This window comes from Rhinolophus sinicus, linkage group LG09 (genome assembly GCF_036562045.2).
Source record: "Rhinolophus sinicus isolate RSC01 linkage group LG09, ASM3656204v1, whole genome shotgun sequence".
Classification (NCBI taxonomy): domain Eukaryota; kingdom Metazoa; phylum Chordata; class Mammalia; order Chiroptera; family Rhinolophidae; genus Rhinolophus; species Rhinolophus sinicus.
In genome coordinates, this window is record NC_133758.1 from 74,548,885 (window position 1) to 74,568,659 (window position 19,775).

The following is a 19,775-nucleotide window of genomic DNA, read 5'->3' on the forward strand; positions in this document are numbered from 1 at the left end:
CCCCAGCCATATTCCATTTGATGTCTGATTGGTCAGCATATTGTAAGAGGGTCTGACAAATACATGTGGAGCTGGATTGGAATATTCGGTTCAGCCAATCCACAGTATCTGTCACAGACCCGATTCTGAATTTAATTGGGATGGTGAGAGCAGTTATGGCCATATCTAGACTAGTGATGACCGTCAGGTATGACAGAAATTTCATTCAAATCAGAGGAATTAGGAAAACAAAAAGAAACAAACAAACAAAAAACCTCTATGGCTACCACATAGTTTTTTAATAAGCACATACTTCCTGATGAGTAGGAACAGATAAAGGGGCAGAGGCTGAGGAATGATGGAGGATATCACTTCATGGGAAGGACAGAACCTTGCTTCTGGAGCTGGGGCAAAAGTTCACAACAGAAGAAGGCCTCTAAATTCCAGGGACAGCTGGAATTGGGCCATGTTGGTGCTCTTCCGATTACCCATTTGAACTCTGATATCCTCAGAGAAGAACGCTCTACAGCCTTAGGAGATGAAGTTATAACTTGGGCAAGGTAGATAGAATTGCACCTGATGAATCTCTGCTTCCACAGTGTCAAGCTAAATGACACAATGAAATATTTCTTTCCTAAACAAAAATGTTAACACTGTCATGTTCTTGAGCCTCCATTTGCTGTCTGATTTGTTTCAATGATGAATATATATAATGTATATAAACTCACTTTGAAATTTCAAAATAACTGTATATATATTATGAATATGTTGAAAGTGCTACATACAGAAATGCTATATAATATATGTGACTGTATGGTTATCTCTATTGCTGTTTCTCAATTATACAGACATAATATTTAATGGCTTTAAATACTGCAGAGTCTCTCCTTGACATCTTTCCATACCATAAAATATAAAAATGTACTTCTGTTTCCTCTATAAGGCTTATTACTAAAACTAATTTCATTGTTAATTAAAAACTGATTTTTTAACATTTTTATGTTTTCTTAACTAGCATTTGTAGAAATAAAGGTTATTTGTCAATGGCATAGGTCAAGAGAAGAACTTACAAATCTTCCAAAATAATAATATAACACATACCAATAGAAAAATAATTCTTAATTTGATAGAGATTAATGAAGTTTCAGCTATAATTCTTACTACAGATACACTTTGCAAGCATTTGTCTTTTTGTTTATACCAGGCCCATGAACATTTGTTTTGTTTTAGAGAGAGTACACCCTGGTGTGAGTCTTGGTGAGAAATATTCCTTAACTAAATAAGTAAGCTAAGGGAGACAAATGCTGTCTCTTCCCACCAACGACATACTAGGGCATGGACACGTGACCTAGACTTGGACAATTACATCCTCATTGGAGACTTTGGATCTTAAATTTGTGAGACTAAGTTGTAAACACATTTGCAAAACCATTCAAGGCAGTGGTGGTAGCCTTGTGACTCAGCAAGGCAGTGAGTGCCCAGGGGCAAAAATGTCACCTCTGCTGATAGCACATTGTTTAGACTATTGGCCCTAGCCTTGGCTGTACTCCCTTTTATCTAGCCTCTCTTGATGCCTGACTGTTTGTTAAAACATTGTCAAGTCTCTCCATCAATTTTGTGAGTTACTTCATATCAATATATTATTTTTTTCTTTGTTTGTGGATGTCAGTTTCTATTCCTCACAACAAGACCCCTGCTTGATCCAAACACAGATTCCCGCATGCATGCATCTGTTTGCTGGCTTCTTAATGGCACATATAAAACAAATTCCTACTTTGCTAATGATTACTTCCCAAGTACTTTACTTATGATCTACTTTATGATGGTTTTAAATCACTAAGATATTCTTGAGTAATAAGAGTTGTAATTAACTTCCAAAGTAAAACAAAACAACAACAAAACACAAACATATATTCACTCACTGAATGATCTCAGTAACTTTGAAAAAATCAAATAATATAAGTTGGCTATTTTGTCACAACTTTTGCTTTAAAATAGTTAAACATTTATGAATAAATGGGAAATCAAACTGAAAATAAATGTACAGAACTAGTAGAGATATTTAGGCTAGGATTTCTAAATACCTTTTTATGTTACATTTTAAATATTTATCATATTTTGTCAAGTTATGCCTGTTTGGAATGTTTCAAAATTAGAAAGTTCAGATGTTTTTAGTAATTTTTAATATTTTAATTTTTTTCTCTTGATTTTTTTCTAATTAAGAAATGCATCTGCATTTCTCAATTGCAGGTGCTAAGATTCCATTCTTCCTTATGACCAAGTAATACTCCATTGACTAAATGTATCACAACTTCTTTATTCAATTGTCTATCGATGGGCATTTCAGTTGTTTCCGTATCTTGGATATTGTGAATGTCTAACTAGTACATTGCTTTGTACACCTGAAACTAATAATAATAAAAAAGAAAGGCTTATGCAACATAATAAAATTTAACTGTTGGGAAGTAGCCTAATGAAACACGTATAAATAAACATACACACAAAACAAAAATTTTGTGGGAGGCAAACTCAACTTTAAGTTTTCAGTTGGCACATAACAGTTGTTTGCCTTGGTTAAACCACCACACACCTCTGACTCCGGTTATTGAAATGATAAAAACACAGAAATCCTAACAATATTCCCAGACTTTTAAAGATTAACTAAGGTGATATTCTTGAAGGTATGTTATAATGTGAACTGTTGCATAAAAATGTTATTGCTATTGTGTCTTTGATTGAACCTAGTCTTCATCTAATTATGCATTTCACATGTTTTCTTAAAATTATTATTGTCAAAATTTCTAATATTTTGAATAGCTGGTATCTTGGCTTCCTTTTCCAGCAGCTAAAATTGACATTTTATGTTTTCACCATAAACAAAATAATATAATTCACAGATCACTTAGTCTGCTTTGATGTCATGTTCATCAGTGAGTAAATGCATTTCAGTTAAATTCAGGAAAAAAAAATATGTCTATGGGTGACCCGTTTCAAATATCAACTCTATACCTGTGGGGAAATTTACTTTCTAAGTAGGCTATCATTGTTTAATTTTAAAAAGTAATAGGTTGGATTCAATGGTTCTTAAATTTCATTTCAATTTGGAAATTCTATGAATGTGATATATATTTGCAGGTGTATAGCAACAAAAAAACACACAACTATTTCAGTCTCTTCTCTGAAGGACATATATTGAAATCAATGGTACTGAAGTATATATAAGAATGTAATTACAAAGAAGTGATCCCATTCGAAAACAGTGATCACCAGCGTGAACAAGCAAGCGATATTCACTGTAGTGTGAGCTGTGTGGAGTGGAACAGATCCAGCTGAGCAAAATAAGATTCTTCATTTGCCCAACTGCACTGTTGGCTTGAAACTCTCACAATCAACGTATGGTAATAAACACATTTTAAGGCACCTTTCCCCAAGAAGGGGCTTTGCTAAAAGGCCTTAGGGAATCCTGTATAAGGAGGAGAGTGCAAGTTTGAGTTTCCTGTCTTTAAAACATGGCCTTTGATTAACATTACTCTTCCTAAAATATTAGATATTAATATTATTAGACATGAATTGTCAATAATTATAATGTCCAACATTCTGAGGTGAGAAAATGGTGCACTGAGATGAAAGAGGTAAAGTGCCTCTTCCCAGGACAAGTATAGCCTCAGCTATACACAAAGAAGTATGTGTAAAATATTACAGAGCTGTATAATACTGTGGTAAATTACTTCTGGACGTGGTACTTGGATTTTTGCCACCAACTGAAAATCTTCAGGACTAAATATGCACTTGATGTCACATTTTATAATGTGATATCAACAATTCTCATTTAATCTTTATCAAAGCAAAACAGAAAAATATTGTTTACCTCCTAAACTATTAGTAACTCAGTGAAACTGGCAGACGCTGGAGATCTTGGACCTTGTAACTCAGAGTGAAGTCAGATTTTGAATTCCTATCATGTGATTCTGGCCTTAAGATTTGGCTGCAGGAGTTGCCTCAGAAGAGGTGAAAGAAAAAACAACCTCCCTTAACTCAGAAAATCTCCACCCTGTTTGACTGAGTCAGGATCCCCGGGCGGGTCTTTGGCAAATCAACCCAGAGCCATCTGTTAAAAAGAAATTAAGAAGAACCTGTTCTTTCTATATTATTATGTGTCAGCTGAAGCAATGGGAGAAAAGAGAACAAAAATAAAGTACATTAAAAAAAATTAAGAAGGAGATGCTGCAATAGCTCAACTTTAACGAAAACCCCATGTTTTAGTCCATATAGTTCATGCATTTGTCAACTATCTGGTTTAATTTTTAAGTGAAATAATGCATATGCATAATTTTATAAGTCAAATTGCTCCCTAGAGCATAAGATAAAAACTGAAGCTCTTTAATGTCCCCACTTCCTTCCTAGAGCCCAACTCTATAAGTACTATTCCCCAGATTCAAGTATTTCCCACTCTTTTAGCTGTTCCTTCCAGCCTTCACTCCATATGTCTAAATAACATGCTGCAGCCCCATTTGCAAGGTGCCATCGCACATCTCCTTAGTGCACCTGATGGGCATTTTCATGCACGTCTGCCAGTGTTCCCCATCTAGCTCTGTTTCCACAAAAAATAAAAAATAAAAAAAATACTCAGTCCCCCATGAAATTCAGGAGTTAACATTCATGGGACAATCTTCAAATATAATAAATGGACTGGGGACTTAGGTGCCCAAGGCTCCTCATCCTCTGGTGGGTTGATTCTTTGGCAAGTTCTATATTATATGTCAGATGGTCACTGGAAGGATAGAGTCTCTCAGTTGCTCTGTAACCAACTTGGTAACATAGTCTTTATTTTCAATTAACTCTGTTCATCTTACTTTTCCCATGTGCTTACTTCTATTTTTGAGATTGCCTTTTCAATAAACTGTATCCTTCTTAGTCCTTGTCTGAAGTTTGGCTTTCAGAGGGAACCCAAACCAGAACAGCTGGTTGTTTAGAGCCTAGAAAGCCACCCTTTAAGTTGGGATTTTGCAATTGGATCACTCACCAGTCAGATGGCAATAAGGATAACACATTTGATAAGTGGGACCATAATAAGCCCTGGCATGCTTCAGCTTCCCATTTCCTAAGACTCTCACTTGTACTGAGTTGGAATGAGATATGGGTGGAAAAAGCAGTACTGATTACACTAGTGGTTCTTAAAGTGTGGTCCCTGTACCAGCAGTATTAGCATCATCTGGGGATTTCTTAGAAACAAATTCTTGTGTCTTGCCCCAAACTTTTGAAACAAATTTGGAGGATGGAGTCAGTCTAGAAATCAGTGATTTAAGATATATGATAAGGTTTGAGAACCACAGTTCTACTGGAATGGTTCTTTGAAATCTGGACATGATGATGGACTAGTGAAAATGAAGAGGAGAAACCAAGACTGACTTATCAAAGTATTAAGGTAGCTATCAGTGGGCTCTAAAAAGTGGGCATGTAGAAGGGAATTATTCTGAGACCAGACACTATGTTACCCAGGTGGCCCAGAATTAGTTTTCTTCCCTAAGGCAATTAGAAACCCACTAGTGAGCAAGCACCAGCATCTTTAAAAAGCTCAATGTTAGTTGCTATCTATACGAGAATGTTGATAGTAAGAGACATTGTTCTTCATATTAACCATGGAGGTGATAAGTTCCCATAATAAGAAAAAAACAAGTGATGATGCATAACCATCAGAGAAAAAGATAGAATTACCATGATGACAGTAAAGGACTGGCAGTTCTGAGCTTCAGTCTGCAAGGCTTTATGTTGATGACTAATAGATCAGGTTAGTCCTAGGAGTCAGAGAGATGGGTTGGCAGCTAGAGTATTGTTTGACTTGTGCAACCAGAAAACAAACAAAGAAACAAGCTAAAACTTGTGTAACTAGAAAAAGAGCAAAATAAATAAACAAAGGCCTATATCCACTGCCACAAAGGAAAATCACAATCCCTTGCCTCACATTTGAGCCAAGTAACAAACTCAAAACCTATTATTCTCAAAGGAATATGGGTTCCTTTGAAGAAGGACTTCACAATCTTAGTCAAAACTATAAACATATACAATATTCCCCCAAACCTTCCCAAAAGTACTAGATGTAGACACTCACATCTTTTGAAGGTTGTGACCCACAAGGTTTGAGCTGACACTACCTATGAACTTCAAATAATACCACGCTCCTCAGTTAGAAGTGGATATTATAAAGGCCAGGTATCCCAAGTTCAGTTCATTGTGATTTCAGTGGGATGGTGGAGTCATGCTGTTGTCATTTTCCCAGACACAAGTGTGTAAATGGAAGGTTATACTAAGCAGCAGGCAGAACATTCACATTGCATGTCTAGCCTCTGGAATAAGAGCCATTAGGATAGTAAACAATTCATCTGAAAGCCCTTAAAATTTTCCTTCTCTCTACCCCAGTCAGATTGTAAACCAGAAGCAAAATTCAGAAAAAAATATAGAGATTGGTGTCAGTCTCAAAGAATTAAGATTAGTTGTCCTCAGAATATTAATGGCCAACTCACCTCTGCCACCCTGGAAGAAGTCAGATGGATATGGACAATGATAATAGATTACCCTAAACTTAAAGTGTTAGCTCCAATTAAAGTTGCTGTGCCAGATGTAAATATCTTTTCTGGGTTATATCAACACAGCAGCCTTCACTTGGTTTATTTGATCTAATCAGAAAAATAAAATGATTAGAAGCAGTTTGCTTTTATTTGAGAAGGGCAACAGTATACATTTTTGTCTTTCCCCAAGTGTTGTGTTAACCCTCGCTTCTCTCTGTTATTATATAATCTAGAGATCTTAATTATTTTTATTTTTGCAGATTATGCTGATCAACTATGTTGATGACACTAGGCTAATTTAACTTGGTAGACAAGAAATAGCAAGTACTCTGAGTATGCTAATAAGATAAATGTCAGCGCATAGAAGATGAACCCTTCAAAGATCCAGGGACCTGCTACATCAATGAATTGTTTAGGGATCGAATGATCAGAAACATACTAAAGTAATGACATGTTATTGTGTCTTGAATCTCTACCACTAAGAAAGGAAAACGGTACTTTTTTACCTCTTTGGATTTTAGAAAAGTATATTCTCTACTTGAGAATGCTTCTGAGACCTATTTATTGTATGATTCCAAAGGCTACTAATTTTGAGTGAAACAGAGTGTCAAGGAAGGGCTCTGCAAAAAGCCCAGAATGCAGTGTAAACTTCCCTGCCTCCTGACAAATCTAATAGAACTAGAGGTTTCCTTGGTAGATAAGGATAGATAGATAAGAATCTTACAGGGGTCTATGACAAAACAGTTTAGAAAATGGCAGTATGGACCCCTAATGTTCTGGAGCCAGGATTGGCTCCAGGAATTAAACAAAAAAATTACTAGATCAATACTGTGGAATTAAAATAGACACGACAATTCTTAACAGAATTTTATTAAATCAAATCCATAAAATTTCAGAAATAGGAAAAAAGAACTCAACAACATCATTTGTTGGATCCAGTCCTTTCCATGGCCAGTTGTAGCTCTGGAATTTACCATACGTGAATCAATAGATTGCTTCTTTGCTTTAGTTAGTTTTAGTTGGGTTTATTTTACTTACAACTAAATAATCCTGATTATATATGTAGAACATAGGTTTATGTAAACACTTAGAAGCATGTAATCTTCTGATTATTAAATGACAAGTTATGACATATTATTCTAGTAGAAAAGTATTTAAGAGAAAAATAGAATAAATTAAATTTAAAAAGCTTATGAAAAATAAGATAATATGTATACTAGCAACAAGGATAAAACTATCTAAATATGTGCAAAACATATATGGAGAAGTAACTTATATTTTTGATAAATGTTATTAGAACTATATACATGGAAATTTATATTTATACGTGGGTAAAAAGATTCAGCATTTTTATGGTATTAATTTTCTTTAAAATTATATATTGAGTCAATGCAGTTCTAATCAAAATGCAAATATATTTAGAAGCTTGATGAACTTATTCTAAAATACACGGGAAAGAATAAATGTTTAAGAAAATACAAGACAATCCTGAAGCAAAATAGCAGGGGTATAAATACATAAAATATGACACATTTATATTTTTTGTTTATCAAGTAGTATGTATATGTATATGCATATGCATATGCATATGCATATGTATATATACACACCACGGGGTCCAAAAAAATGTATGCAAGTGGACACTTTGGTCAACGTTTCTCAAGCAGTAGTTCGCCGTAATCAAAAGTGTCTGGACGCTGATGGTAACCACTTTGAGTACCTCTTGTCATTGCAGAATTCAAATGTGACTTGTATTCATCTTTTGTTATCAGTATAGGGTATTACAATTTTAATACAGTTTCCCTTTATTAAAAGGGATATACATTATTTTGGCACCGTGTGTGTGTGTGTGTGTGTGTGTGTGTGTGTGTGTGTGTATTTTAACACTTCACTCAAAGTGGATGGTGTTCTTCAGTGCAACAGGTGCTCTTGAGGCTACTGGAGAATAAATTGATATTACCATTCTGGAGACGTCCTATAAAATTATTTTAAAGTCTTCAACTATCTAATATATTATTAATTTAAAGACTGTATATAATATATAAGTAAATTATGGAACATAATAAAATATACGTCCATGAAGCCAGTACTCAATTTTAGAACTGGTCTGTTATTACTAATGTTCTAGGTACATATATGATCCTGATATATCCCATCCCCTTGTCCACATGTCTTCCCTTCCAGGAGAATTTCAATTTTGGATTTTTCTCAATCATGCCTCTTCTTTTTTTATTTTGTTTTAAACGGGGTTTAATGAAATAGGAATATGTTCCTGTAAATGTTAACTTATTTGGAAAAAGGGTCTTTGAAGATGTATTTATAACTAAGGATCTTGAGATGACGAGATCATCCTAGGTTATCCAGGTGAGCCCTCAATCCATTGCCAAGATTGTTTATGAGAGTGAAACAAAAGAAGACTACACAGACACAAAAGCGGAGGCTCTGCCACCACTAACGCAGAGGTTGGAGTGATGTGGTCAGAAACCAAGAAATGCCAGAAACCAGAAGCTGGAGAGGAAAGAAATTAATTCACTGTTAAATCCTCTGGAGGGAGCATGGCCTCGCTGAATTTCTGACTTCTAGCCTCCAGAATTGTGAGAGAATAAATTTCTGTCGTTTTAAGCCTTCAAGCTGTGGTAATTTATTCTGGCATCCTCAGGAAACTAGTGCAATGCTTGTTTCTAAGTAGGTTTTAATTTTTTTTTCCGTATGCATTTCTATTTTGTCCAAAGTTTCTGTAATCAATTTACTCATAATAATTTTGATAATTACATAAAGTAAGGAAAAATTTCACAGACATATAAGAGGATTACATAATGGCAAATACAGCATTCCGGTGGTTTTTCTTCTATCTGTGGGGGATGTGGAACCCTGAGCACTCAGAAATTTTCATGAAGAATGCAAGGAAGACAACCTGAAACTGTCCTGGAGATGAATGCAACTCTTAGCTGTAAGGGATGTCACACAGCTCTTTATCTCCAGCAACGTCAGAGCCCAGCAAGGAATAAGAATATAGTTTACAGTGCCATAAATGAGGACAAAGGCAGATGATGCACTAGCAAATGGAATTTTAAGTGTCTGGAAAAAGCACTGTAGAAACTACATGCTAATCTGGGCTGAGATATGACAGTCTTTTCTTGACTTTAAGAATGATTTAGAGAGAGTCAGTTTTGCTCAAGCCTGAGAGGATCTCAAATTTAAATTACAGAAATTAAGAATAATTGGAAAAAAGTATGAACGGAGCCTAACTTCAGTTCGTGTACACATAGTTTAAATTGTTTAGTAGTATTTAAGTAAGTGATCAGATAGTCTACTTTGATTCTTTTACTTGTTGTTCTAATATAAAATTCCATTTGCATAGGAAATGCCCAAACGATGTGAAAAGGTTTGAAATCTGAAACTACAGCCAAGACACCCTTATGCATTTTTTGGCTGCAAGCCAAAATCTAGATCAATACATCTATGAAATAATAGCCTCTGGAGTGCTGCTGGCTTTATAGTTTCGAGCCTGTGGTTAGTAAACGTCACCAACTCTGAGTAGTTTATTAACTGAGGAATGTCAGATGTGGTGACTGTCCTTGGGATGACAGGTATATAGGAAGACAGTGACTCTAGTGTTCTTAATTTACAGCCGCATTACTTTAGTCCATTGAATGTAAATATGATTTTGATAAAGAATTTTAGAAAAGAAAAAGATACAGAACACTTTATTAACGTGACATTTATTTACCTTATGAAAATTTCTTGCAATTATAATACACAAGTCAACTCTAAGGTAGATTAAGTTGATTAATTTATCAGTGTACTCATTTCTAAAATCTGTTCACATGAAGTGTTTCTCGTATACTTTTATATTCCCTTCAACCTTAAGCTAAAGTACCTTAATTTATGTAAATCAGGTATGTGTGAAGTGTGATTGAGGCCATGTATTTTTATTCAGATGGCTGCTTTTGATGCTCATTCTTGTGTAACACGTTTTATTATGTACCAGGTAAAGGATACACAATGAAAAAAAAAAAATCAGTTATGTCCATTTGTCCGTATTGACTTTTATACTCAGATTCCATTTGTTTGCACAGGTGTTGAATAGAAACTAATTAAAGGGAACATTTACGTATTTTATTTCATATCAGGTTTTCATATCACGCATCCTCCTTGTTGACAACAACCTCCAGATGGGAATGTACACGTGTAATCTGGAAATTAGTTATCATCACTACCCCTAAAGGTTTAAATCACAGTGCATGCATTTCTTTCCCCACATCTCTGAAAAATCCCAGGAGGACTTTACATCATCCTGGTCCCTTCTGGCTCTATTTTTCTACTTCCACATAATTAGCTTAGTTTATAGATTATCTTGCTTTTCCCCATATGTAGTTTGTATTTGGCCTCAGATGGACCCAGATGTGAAGCTCGAGCCATTTTCTTAATGTTCAAAGATAATCTCTCTTACTCAAAACAGTGCTTGTGCATAGACTGAGTGCATGATTTAGTGGAGGGAAGGGGGGAGGTGTGACATCTCAGAAACACGAAGAACTCTGTAATGAGAATTGAATATTTCCACAGCAATGGGGACTTTTTTTTTTTTTTTTTTTTTTCCATTCCTTCTGACTACCTAGTGCCATCTAATCATTTTCTGTCTCCCATTTTTCTCTCACACATCTCTTGTCCCCGTTCTTCAATACTTCCAAGTTTACCAAATAGAAAGTTACACGTTTATCTCTGGACCCAAGAAAATGGCTTGATTTGGGAGCTCTAAGTTTATGGATGTTGTAAAGTCACTGGACTGCTATAAAAGTGAGTGGATATACAATAGACTAGACAGAGGAAAATCCATCATTTCAAAGTAAAAAAGAGAGTTAAATCAGCAAAGGAGACATAAAAAGCAAAAATTGATGTGGGAGGGACCTAGTAGATTATGGCATCATAGAAATCATGCATGAAATTATTCAAAAAGGAGGAAGTTGTCAACAGTATCAAATGGTGGTGACAGATTAAATAAGAAAAGAACTGAGAATTGATAATCTAATATGGCAAGCGATAGGTCATTAATAATTACCAAAACTAGTTTTAGTAAAATAAAAATTCAGAATTAGAGCAGAAATTTGGAGGTGAAAAATTGGAAATAAGAAGCATAGACATCTCCTTTAAGAGTTCTGTTCTAGTGCATTTTAAATTAGAGAAGGTTTTAACTAAAGGAACATATGGAGCCTAGGGGACTTTATTATCTTAAGATAGAGACATTTCAGAATGATTGTAAGCTGATGGTAATGATAGATCAGAAAAGGAAAATTTATGATACGAGCAAAACAATAATTAAATAAGATGCGAGTTATAGCTCAGTGGAGATGTTGGTTTTAGATAGAAGCTGATTTTATCTGTTTTGACCAGAATGAAAAGCAAAACACAGCAATAAATACAGACAACTTTATAGATTCTGATATGTACTGTTTCTTGTTTGATCATCTACATTTTCTAGGCGAAATAAGAACAAATGCTATTTATTTAGCTGGGAGATGGGAGATAGGTTATTTCACAAATAAGAGGACTGACAATTCAGTTCGTGAACTTGCCATCGTGCGCTGACATTGGCAGCACTGTACAAACAGCTTAGTAAGGTTTCATAACCTTGGTATATCAGTGTCTCACAGCTATCTTCATGTCGATGTGTGGTGGTGTCTTGCTGAGTGGCGTTCATTAATGTTGTGTGTTTCTGTGTGCCATCGTGAGACTGTCTGAGTTTGAATTAGAGCAACGAACAAACATTACATTTCTTGTTAAACTTGGCAAGAGTGGAAGTGAAATCAAGGACATGTTAGTTCAAATTTATGGGGATAATGCCATGAAGAAAACGGCAGTGTACAAATGGATTAAACGTTTTTCTGAGGGGAGAGAATGTGTCACTGATGAAGAGAGGTCAGGGCGGCCAGTAACAAGTAGAATTGATGAAAACATTGCAAAAATTTGTCAAATTGTGTGTCAAAATCATTGGCTGACTGTGAGAAGCATAGCAGACCAAGTAAACATTAATAAAGGAACAGTTAGGAAGATCTTAAATGAAAATCTTGACATAAGAAAGGTGTGTGCAAAAATGGTCATGAAGGAGCTCACCAATGAACAAAAGCAAAGGAGAGTTGAAGTTTGCCAAGACCTCTTGGAGAGGCAAGACAATATTTTGGGCTGTGTTATCACTGTTAATGAAACATGACAGTACCAATATGAAACAAACATCAAAGTGCACAATGGAAGTCAGTCAATTCTCCATGACCAAAAAAGTTCCATCAGTCGAAATCATGAGTCAAAACAATATTTCTTATTGCTAACCTTTTTTGATATCAGAGGGATTATTCATTGTGAATTTGTACCAACTGGATAGTTAACCAAGTTTACTATTTCTCAGTGATGAAAAGGCTGCATGAAAAAGACAAAAACGACCTGAGAATTTCACCAACAATTTGTGGCTCCTGCATCACGACAATGCACAAGTTCACACGGCGCTGTCTGTGAGGGAGTTTTTAACCAGTAAACAAATAACTTTTGAAACACCCTCCCTGCTCACCTGATCTGGCCCCCAATGACTTCTTTCTTTAGCTGAAGATAAAGGAAATATTGAAAGGAAGACATTTGGATGACATTCAGGACATCGAGGTAATACAATGACAGCTCTGATGTCCATTCCAGAAAAAGAGTTCCAAAATAGCTTTGAAGGGTGGACTAGGCACTGGCATTGGTGCATAGCTTCCCAAGAGGAATACTGCAAATGTGGCCCTAGTGATATTCAGCAATGAAGTATGTAGCACTTTTTCTAGGATGAGTGCATGAACTTAATTGTCAGACCTCATAGTTTGCTATATTATAAATTCTTAGTAGCAATGTATGTAGCAGCAATTTACCTAAATGTCACCCTCAACAGTGTATGGCAAAATTTAGGTAAAATTGTAACTTACTGTCAGTTAAATTTGCATGTAATGATAATCTGCAAGTGAATTAAAAAAAAAATACAGATCCTCATTAAAAAAAATTTTTAAGGGAAAAATACTAGAAATAAAAAAAGGATCAATTAAATTCAAGATATGGCTTCCCAAGATATCCGTGTTTGTTTCCTTTGTGTTATTGGTAACTGTGTCTACTGTACTTTGGAATAGAGTCCACAATTCAAAAATGACTTCGGATCTTGCTCAAGGTCTCCCTTATCCAAGAAATTCAGGATAAATCACCATGTGAAGACAATTAACATCAGGGAGAGTTGCATAATCAGAGCTGATAAATGAAATTTTAGGACAATATTTCTGGTTTTCTTTTTTCAATTAGTAGAAATACATTTCTTAATATTATGGTATGTTCTATTTTTTCATACTATTCATAGAACTAATAAAACAATTCAGCCATATAACAAAATACAAAAATCATAACTAGTTTTCCAATCTATGTAGTTATGGAACCTGGTTTTATTTCACCTCTAGTTTTTGTCTTGTTGCTTTCATTAGACACTGAGACAATATTCAGTAAAAGAGGGAAAACTAAAGCTGAATAAATATGCAGGTTTCCTTCTACTTCTGTCACATTTATTGGTTTAGTAAAGGATTTCTACAGTGTTTTAAAATCAATTTGCTGAAGATGAAGTTATAAAAATTATATTGCATGAACACTACCAGAGAGGTTAAGTCTCTCAAGTTTAGGTGGTTAGCCCAGGCATACGTTGCCAAAGATAAAGTCTGAGTTTGAGTTTAAGTGTGGTTTGCCAGAGATAATATTACTGAAACTGGCTTTGCCAAAATATTTTTGGCAGCTTAAACTTAAGGTGTGTTCTCATTGAAGATACAGTCCCTTAGATATATAAACTTTGCAATTCAGGATTCAAGGTTCTGTTTTAATTTACTTACTGCATTTTAACCTGGACTGCAAGGGATACGTTTAACCTTTGGATTGAGTTCAAGGGATTTAAATGAAATAACTTTAGGGACATTGTTAACTTTATTAGAAATGCATTATTAATACAAATATTATTTAATAGCCTTGAAATAAAAATAATTTTCCATAGCAATTTTTTCTTTAAAACAGAAAACACACATATTATGTAAACCTGTGTGTGTGTGTGTGTGTGTGTGTGTGTGTGTATGTGCATGTGTGTGTGTATTGTACCTCTCCCCAAAACTTTGAAAACTTTTAGAACTCCCAGGCATTAGAACTTTTGCCTGGGAGTTCATGTTACTGACTAATAGCATTCTTAATTTAATATCAAGCCATATGTGCAGCCTCTAAATTTGAATGTCTTCTCCTCCTTTTGACCCTCATATTGAATCAATTACCAAGCTCTAGCAATTAATCTTTTCTAATATTTTCCATTTATTCCACCCATTTCCCTACCCATCTTGGTCCAAGTTTGTCTCTCCTTTCTCCTGGATTGCTTGAAATAGCTTCCTGTACAACTCTTTCCTTTTCTTCTGGAGCATACAGCCAAAGGTCTTTTCCAAAGCTCCTTCATGGTGAGGTATGCTAGTAACCATTGTAACATAAATAGAAGTAACGTGCACCAGTTATAGCTAACATTCTTTTTGTGCTTTGTTATCGTGTGTGGATGCTCTGAGATGGGAAAAAAAATGTTTGACAAATGCAAATTTGAATTATGAAACTTCATTATGATTCAGTGGTAACTCATTTTGATTATCTCATCAAATGTGTATTTAATCAACTTTAGATATATTTCCCCCCCAAAATTCTTTGAAGCAAATTATATGTACATATAACAAACATTATCATGTCATTAAAATTTTTCATAGAAGCAAAAAGCTGATGTTAGCATAATAAATAACATGACTGTTTATTTTGTTTCCTAGATTCCAAGTAGTTTCCATTCTTTGATTCGGAATACATTTTTTCTTTATTTTTCCACGGTAGACTTGAGTTTATTCTAGGTTACTTCTGAAGGAAAAGCAAATAAAAAACACAATGTTTTCATAATGTGATTTTCCAGTATATGATAGCAGCCCTGAGGTAAAACCAGACTGTACTGTGTGGTCTGCATACAAAGTAATAGAGCATTCAGCATCCCAACTTGGAAACAGAATATCAGACAGAATTGCCACAGCATGGATGACATAGATTTAGAGTTCTCAAAGTCACTAATAGGTCAATAACTACATGCATTTTTTTCCTCATAGGTTCATTAAAAAGTGAAGCAGTTCTACTCTAGCAGCTCATGTGTCGTTATCTGTAAATAATGTCATAAAAATCAGTCTCTGCTCTCTGGTAGCTGCTGTGTTATTTCAGTAGGGAATAGTCTTAGTCCATTTGTAAGTTCATTCCACAGGCTTCCTTAGCCACCCCTCTTCTGTCATCCCCCACAATCCTATTCTCTTTTAAATAGGATGATCATAAATCTTGGTTAGTTTCAGATAGTCTTGGAACAAGCCAGTTGTTCCGGAATAGGTGTTCCAGTTGGGTGATGAATTAAATGATTGTCCTACCTTTATGTTTCACCTCAGGCTTTGCCTCCATTAGTTATGGTCACTGCATATACTATTTTGTGATATAATTATTTCATATCATGATATTGTAAGATGATTATAAATATTTTTTAAATCCTTGAGATAACTTTAGAGTAAGTTTTGTGTCTTATTTGTCTTTGTAACCTCAGCATCTAGAACACATCCTCACATGTGTTAGTGCTCAAAAAGTACTTATCGAATAAATGAATGAATGAATGAGTATGTGATATTTAAAGAAGAAAGGAAAACTTGGAATCTTTAGGACACAAATAATCAAACAAGTGTTCTTGGAGAAGTTCTGACCTTGCGTTTGCAAATATTGGACCTCATAGCAACATTTGCTTCACAAAAGGGTGTTTGGATTAAATAAATATGAAGTCCATTAAGATTCATCACTGAGCTATGGTGGTCTAATTTTATTTTTAAGTTTAACCTTTCTACCTTTTTAAAGAAGGTTGGAGATGTTAAAAGCACATAGGGATGTTATGGGGTAATGCTTTCTGTTTTTCAGAATAACTTATTATACATTTGAGTTTGAAAATCTTTCATATAACACAGATCTTCTGGAACACTGTCTTTTTCCAGGTTAATAAATTGTTGGCATTTATTTTACTGAAGGCATATGAGGTCGGACAATTAAGTTTGCAAGCTCACCCTAGAAAAAGTGCTACATACCTCATTACTGAATATCACTGCAGTCACCTTCAAAGTACTCCCCTTGGGAATCTATGCACAGATGCCAGCGCCTAGTCCACCCTTCAAAGCAATTTTGGAACTCTCTTTCTTCATCAGAGCTGTCGTCATATTACCCTCAATGTCATGAATGTCATCTAAATGTCTTCCTTTCAATATTTCCTTTATCTTCGAGTGAAGAAAGAAGTCACTGAGGGCCAGATCAGGTGAGTAGGAAGGGTGTTTCAATACAGTTTTTTGTTTACTGGCTAAAAACTCCCTCACAGACAGTGCTGTGTGAGCTGGTGCATTGTCGTGATGCAGGAGCCAGGAATTGTTGGTGAAAAGTTCAGGTCGTCTTTTTCACACAGCTTTTTCAGCACTTCCAAATAGTAAACTTGGTTAACTGTCCAGTTGGTACAAATTCATAATGAGTAATCCCTCTGATATCAAAAAAGATTAGCAACATCATTGCAACAAGTTCGCAAACATAGTTGTCAGACCTCATATGTTCATATATCTAGCTCTAGTCATTGACAAAAAGAGTATTGCCTAAAAAACGCATGCAACAAGATCATTGTAAACATTTTAACAAAAAGTCTATAAATGAGAAAAGAATTTAATCTTCAAAAATGGTACTAAATCCATTAAGATTCTCAGTTTTGAATGGAATAGGTTTATTTAAAGACTATTTTTCAAGGCTCAAGGTGCAAGACGCCCGGAAGGTCAGTGTGTGACTGGGTCCATGGTAATGCTGGTGTCCCCGCTGTTACTGAGGAGCCACGGCCATTCAGATGACCACACCCTGAGGCAGCTATGAGAAGTTGACCTTGCTGTGACAACTTGGAGGGCCCGGGGAAGTGCAAATAAAACCACAGGAGGCTTGGCTGGGTTTTTTGTAGCTTGGCAGACCTGTTTAGTCACAGAGTTGGCCAGTGTCTTGATAAGTGGTGTGAACTCTCTGTCTCCTTATTCAAATGTGTGTCCATGATATCTGATGCAAGATACAAATGAGTTTATTCTACACACTGTAGTTGCTAGTAAAACCCAGGGCAGATCTGAACTGGCCTTCTTTACCATGGGAGGATGTATGACAGGGGCTGCACTTGGAGCAATGACCTGTCAACGGCTAGGATGAAGGAAACCCAGAGCATGTCCTGGTGGAAACCAAGAAATCTACAGATTTTGAACAGGGTGACCAGGCAAGGGGCACTTTGGGCCAATACTGTAGGTTCTCTGGCTCTGCTCTGTCATCATTGAGAAAACACGAAGTGATGAAGATGACCTCATACAGCAGCAGCTGGAGCATGTCCTGTATGTTGTATAAATGCACAGGTGGTGCTTCAGGGTTGGCACACTGTCACCTAGCAGGACTAACATTAGCCTCTATGCACTCACTATATAATACCTGGGAGCACATAAAAGGCTCCGAGCTCCAACAGTTACACTGAAGATTTTGCCAATTTCTGAATAGAAGACACTTTAATAGTCATCCAGATCAATTTATAAGTCAGTCTGGAGTTCTCTCTTCTACCTACAACTAGTGTGAAAAGCTGGGGAGATTCCGATTTGCTGAGATGAAGATTGTTGATGGTTGACCAGGGCTGACTCTCATTCTAGCCATTAATGAGTTGAAGCCAAAACCCTTTGGTGACTGAGTAATATGGTTCTCTTCTCTGAAGATCTTGCACCTATTCTCTCTCCTGCCCCCTGAATTGGAAAACCTCTTACTCCCTTAATTCAGGTCATCTTGTTATCAATACTGTATCACCACATTTTTTTATTTAATGATCGAAAATTCTAATATTGTTCTGTAGTCCCAATAAAGGGTGAAAAGAGACCAAAGTCACAACTCAAAAAAACAAACAACAACAACAAAAAAACACCTTTGTTTAAATAAAGAATAAATATTAATTTTCTACATACTAATATAACTTTACTGAGTTTCTTTAAGTAGCATGTTTCTAATAGAACTTTGGAATATTCTTTAATAGATTTTGTATTCAGTAAATTAGAGCTAATAAACTAATGATTGTATATGTTATACATCTGAAGTGACTTTTGTGGGTATATTTTTTGGATTTCTCCTTATATAAACTTAAATCACATTTTACTTATTTTAATAATATTTTTTTTCTTTTAAATCTAAATTGAAAATAATGACATCTGTATTTAGGCAAAACTTTGTTTCAAAGTATCATAATTATATGCATCCTACATCATTTTTAGTCACTCAGTTTTTCTGAATGTTTTCTGTAAAAGTTTAAACTGTAGAATTTTTCTTCAATAATTTTCTGAGCAAGCCCCACAACTAGAAATATTTTGTTTGTGTAAGTTAATTAACATATAAAATTATCATTGACCTGAAAAACAAATTCACAAATGTATTTCAAGGACCTTGAAATTAGTGTTTCTTTTGTGTAGTAGGTATATACTGAATTTTCATTTTAATGGAAAACTATAACTAATAACAACAATGACTTACACATCTTCTCATATATATTTTTTATTTAAATCTTAAATATCACTGGGAGACAATACAACAAAATCTCTTTTCACTCTATGAGAAAGGCATTTAAATCTCAAATGACTTCAGAAATTTTAAATGAAATTTAAAATTCTTCAGTATTGAAATTGGTATTAAATTTAGGATTTAGGCTCACTATGTCTGCAAAGTCCATATTCTTTATACCATATCATTTTGCCTCATTCGTGTTGACTCTGAAAAGATACTTTTTGTTAAGTTTAATTTATCATGGGTAGAGAAACAGGATTGAAGTAAGAGATGACACAGATGAAGTCCTAAAGTCAGACTGCATCAATTGGTAATTCTTTCAATTATCTTTAGTCATCTGATTAAGCTTTATCTCCTTTAAAGAATTAATTTAAATTTTGATGCATTTGGCTTTATGTAGTTAACATTTATTGAGGGCCAGCCACTAGCCATTTACATATTTAATTTTAGGTATTATTCAACAACAGTGTAAATTGGGTTCTATTATGACTCCCATGATACAGATGAGGGAAATAAGACATAGAGAAACAAGACTTGCTCAAATGTATGCACCCA

General features: G+C 35.0%; 1 pseudogene; it reads left to right on the forward strand.

Moving 5' to 3' along the window:
- The first annotated feature begins 354 nt into the window (after positions 1–354).
- Positions 355–18,156, forward strand: LOC109455366 (mitochondrial import inner membrane translocase subunit Tim23; annotated as a pseudogene).
- Positions 18,157–19,775: the final 1,619 nt, after the last annotated feature.